The following is a 5,320-nucleotide window of genomic DNA, read 5'->3' as shown; positions in this document are numbered from 1 at the left end:
TAGTTCTGCTCTAAAGACCCGAACAACGAGATATGGACGATCCTGTGGTGTCTATCCAGGGTAGAGTTCATGCTTGATCTCATCCCAGTTTGGGTTACATGTCATAGTCAGGAAGATGTCCGGTTTACCAAACCTCCGTACCAGAGCCATGGCATCCATGTACCGACGCCTCATGTCACGTGGGCCTCTAATAAATGATGAAGGCATCACTGTCTGTTTTCCAACAGCTTCTGCTCTACCTTCACCGACATGTAGGCTATCAACCAATCCTTGGTAGAGGTCAGCCCTAATATCATCTTGATGGTTGCGTATATAATCTAATCGAGAACTCTCAATCTTGATGTACGTGTCGACTACAAACTGCTAGAATAGACGCTTGCGTACAGTATGGGGTTAAATATTCCTGGACGCATCTTAAACTTGTAGCGGTAGTAGTCACGCACAGACACGCGTAGTCTACCAGGGAAGTCTACAAAAAATAGCCATAAATTAGAGTTGTTTGTAGAATAACCACTGAGGTACATGGATGCGAAGTATTTAAATAAGAAGAATAACAAACCTATTTCTTTTTCTGACCCACTACGAGCCTTCTGTAGGGCACGGTACTTGATGACTTCTTCCATACTAACTCCTTTCTTCGGAATATCCATGTGCCACCCAAGCTCACCCTAGGGAAGAATAGAGGGTATGAAAGAGCATCGTAACATCCATGATATGAGTGGATGCCATGTCTGCTTCCATCTTTCCCATGTAGGACAACACTATTCTGGAACTGACCAAGGAGTTCGCTTCCCTCGATCCAAACAGCAGCCACCTCTGAAGTTGATGGTATATTGTATGTTCTCTAGTCTAGCCTCTGGTCAAGGTTTAGTGTGACATGATAGTCCTCGAGGTGGTCAACCTGGCCCACACTCCTAAGATGTTGTGAGTATGGGTTGTCACGAAGGATGGCCACTAGCCTCTTAATAACTTCTTTGTCTTTTTGACACTTCTCTTCACGACATCGTCGATAGCAGTGCTCAAGGCTTGGATCATCGTCGTAGAAGTAAAGCTCAAGATGTCTTGGCTCCTTACCCGCTTCTCTGCCAAATGACCTTATGTTGTGATAGATTTGACCATGTGCACGAAAGGTGTATATGCCACTGTTCTTCCAGCTTGCAGTAGCGCTATCGTGGCGACAATATAGAGAAGTGAAAGAGAAATGGCCATTAAAAACCTAATGTTGTTACGAAAGTGCCTAGCATCTGCGTCATTACTTGACCAAAGCCTCATAAGCTCATTAGGTACGTTCAGTTCATTGAGCTCGACCTTTCCGTCGCGACAACAAAACCCATGTGGTTCATGCTCAAACCTTTTTGCATCGCAGTGCTCGCAATTTGCAACAGGTTTTAACATATGGATATCTGTAGACATGTTACTATACACCTCATCGTATCGGTCACGTACTTCAGGGACAGAAGTTGTCTTCCTCAAGGTCATTGTCTTGGACATCATCGTCATCTTTCTCTTCTGAAATAACATTTAAGCCGTAATAGTTTAGATAAAGTAGTGGAAGATTTTATTTATATTCGGTCTTTCATACAAATACCTTACCTGGCAAACAGGTATCCCTCATCCTCTTCCTCATCCTCTTCAAATATATCTCCCTCATCATCATCTATGGCCGTCAAAGATACGTGAGTTAGTAGAACTACGAGTAAAAATAAATGAATGAGTTCAAATAGTTTATAGAATGTTACAAAATAGTGTAAATTACCACTATCATCAAATAGTGGTGTCATCGGTGCATCTGATGCAGGCTGAGGGCTAGGCCCTGTCCTTTCTGATAATCATGTAATGACCATGGTTGAGTTAGGTATAATATGGTATACAATATAGGTTACCTAAATGGGGTCATGAGGCATTAGTATTTACCGTTGTTGGTCAGGACTGACTGAGGTAAGGGTGTGTTATCATTCGGGTATTATTCAGCCGTGCATTCACAATCATCAAATAGTGGTTCCGTCGGTGTGGATGATGTAGCCTGAATGTTGGGTCCTGCCCTTTCTGTTAATCACGGAATTACCATGGATCGGTTAGGTATAATACGGTATATAGGTCCCCTAAATGGGATAATAAGACATCAGTATATACCGTTGTTGGTCACGACTGATTGAGGCAAGGGTGTGTTAGCACCCACTCGGTCTTCAGCCATGCTGTCACCATCTTTATTATCTTTATTATATGCCCAAACCAATGCGACTGCTCAAACATCGTGTTATGACACGTGAACAACACATGTCTTTGTCCAGATGGAACATGTGATCTTTTTGTCATATGACCAGATAGTAACTCATCACATTCTTCATCATCGGCCTCCTCATGAGGTGGAGGAATATAAAGAGGTGTTGCTCTGGACTCTGGAATAAACCAATCACTGAATTTTGCCGTGTATCCATCAGCTCCAGATGCTCCCACGGTGGGGCACATAGGCTCAGGAATATATAAGGGGTTCTCCATGGCAATAGACTCTGGGTGTAGCATGTGCTTCCGCATCTCTCTAAATTTGTTGTCAGCTATTTTCAAGGCCTCCTTACGCTTGGGTTCACTATTATGCAACCTTTGACGCTCACGCCTTGCTTGCCTCTGATCAGGCGTCATATTTTTATAGCGCTCCCTATTGTATAATTTTTTGACTCATTTCTCTTAGGGTGGTTCATGGTGTTAGCAGAATCAGATGCAGCTACATAATAACATATTAGCATTATATTAGTAAATATAGACAACGACATCTTACTTATATTTACAAAACATCTATTATAATGCAACAACACCATAATCATGGAAGAACTTTATAGAAAAATAGTACCTAGGTTCTCTTTATCAATCTGCATGGGTTGATAGGAATCGTTGCTATGCAACCAATTACTATTCTCATCGTTATTTGTGTCTTCATTGTCTAATACAACTCCATTAGCTACAAGATAATTATTACACCATAAATAAGAACCAAAGGATAATGCACATTGATTGGATTAAATTTGATTGTTGTGTCACCTCTCGATCCACCAGTGAGGGTAGTTTCTTGTTTTTTTATTTGGTATTTTTCACGACGTTTCCTATTTATTTCATTCCTTTGTTCCGCATACCGTGCTCTTTCCCTTTCTCGTTTGCGTTGCTTAGCATCGTCAGCTTGTGTCTGTGAATTGGATACACTCTCACAACCTGCTCCATTATAGGTATCATGGATCAATACATAATGAATGCAAATTATTGTTGGTCCAAAGTAAATTCATATCCATATGTATATCAGCAGTTACCTGAATTGGTGGTGTTTGTCAAGTTTCCTAATGGAGTGCGACCATCGTTATTTTCCACTGGATCCATGTAGAAAGATGTTGGCTAAAAAAGTTTATAAAGAAGATATAGGTTAGCCTAAATAAGTTCACATAAACCTGTAGCAGCACATAGCTGAACAAGGAAAGATACAAAAAAAAACATGTGCTGGGCACGTCAATATTGTTGTAATACTGCTCCAATCTTCAAAGATAAGTGAGACCATAGAATATCTGTCCTTTTATTTTGCATAAAGAAAAATCAGTAGGTATCATGCTTTTTGTTCTTGCATAAAGAGTACCTTATGAGAAGGACATAACTTAACTCCTAAGATGCAATAAATGCAAGGCAATTATAATCAAGTTTGACATTTTTTTACCCAGAGTCTTTACTGAATTTTTTCAAAGGTCAAAATACATGTCACCAGCAATTGCTACTAATACTATGAGCATACTAATTAGGATGAATAACTGCATATACAGAAGAGCCCATATTGATTCTTACGATTCACTAAATGCACGTTGTAATTGCTCACAACCTATATTGATGCAGAGCAGGATCTTTATGCCTATTTCATTAGCAGAGAAATTCTAAAACTGTAAGAAGCCACGCTATATAATCATGTAAAGCTCTATGGATAGGAAATCATGCTCCTGCTGCCCTGGACATCACATGCATGAACTAAAGAAATACCAAAGTAAAACAAAAAAACAAATTTGCTAGCATCAATGGAAGCTTCGGCCAGGACAGTTTACTCTCCTGTGGAAACAAAGATACAAAACTGTTCTATAACCACATGAACATGCTACCTTCCATCTAGAAACTGGTCATGCAGACTGCTCTCCGTGCAAGATTCTAGAAGGCAATTTGCTACACCAGTCTGCAGTGAGTTTTCTTCATAGCATATAATCCGTAGACAAATATATCAATAGGAAAATATTTTATAAAGCATTTCAAACATCTGGATAATGATAACATTCTGATTTATATCTTAGTTAGACCTAAATAAAAAGACAAATTGAGGGGTAGTTCTACCTGTAACTCTGAAGCCTGAACATAGAAACACATACCATTGGTCAACAGCTAAAAAAGTGCAAAGATAACCTCTGAAGCCTGAACATAGCAAATTTTTTTCGTATGGGCAGCGCAGGCCGGCACTACGACGACATAGATCGAGTAGCACAGTGTTTGCGTGCATTGTTTCATTGCCTAAAATTTCGGCACCTCTGAATGTCAACTACCTTAAAACTCTGAACCTCTGAATGTTGTACAATCTAGAGTGAGGTCTTGAACAAGGAGGCTACCTGGGCAACTGCATGACCTGACGAGAACTTGCTAACAGGAAAAGAATGGAGGGGAGAACCAGAGGGGCGCTACTCACCAGGCGCTGGGGCTGCGGCGGTCCGGGACGTCCGTCTCCGGGGATGGGGCGGTCGAGCTAGGAGCCTGGGAGCGGAGGCACCGGTGCTGGGGTTGTGGGGCGGCCCGGGCTGGGGCAAGGGAGCGGTCGTCGATCCGTCGGCTGGGACCTCACCTCTCCCTTGGCAGCGGGTTGCGATGGCCTCTCGCCGGCGGCCGTGAAGAGGAGGGCGTGTGTCGGGCGAGGATGAGATCCTCGTCGTCTCTCCCTCGGCGGCGAGAGGCGCGGCCCTTCTCCTTCTCGGCTTGGCGGCGGCGCGAGCATGAGCGAAGGGCAACGGCGAGGGTGGCACACGTTGGGATTGCGACTTCGAGTGGAGAATGACCCTTCCTTTTTATTGGTCACTGATTGGGGAAGGGGAGCGAGCCGGGGGATATTTATATATTTGCCACCCTTACGATGGCTCCTACGGACTTGCCAGCTTTTGAATGGTAATTATAGATTTGCCACCCAAATCACGACGGTGCTACAGATTTGCCTGTTTTAATGTCGTGGCAGTACACCTCAGTTTGCTACGGTGGATTGGTTTAGGAAAAAGACCTCCCTATCCTCCACTCTATTTTTTCTTATCCCGGGCCTGTCGCC

At 42.7% G+C, this 5,320-nt stretch overlaps 1 pseudogene; it reads right to left on the bottom strand.

Moving 5' to 3' along the window:
* Positions 1–349: 349 nt before the first annotated feature.
* Positions 350–5,099, bottom strand: LOC136452227 (uncharacterized; annotated as a pseudogene).
* Between the last annotated feature and the right edge of the window lie 221 nt (positions 5,100–5,320).

Source organism: Miscanthus floridulus, chromosome 5 (assembly GCF_019320115.1).
Source record: "Miscanthus floridulus cultivar M001 chromosome 5, ASM1932011v1, whole genome shotgun sequence".
Lineage (NCBI taxonomy): Eukaryota > Viridiplantae > Streptophyta > Magnoliopsida > Poales > Poaceae > Miscanthus > Miscanthus floridulus.
The sequence above is the reverse complement of the archived record's forward strand: the minus strand, read 5'-3'. Positions and strand labels throughout refer to the sequence as shown.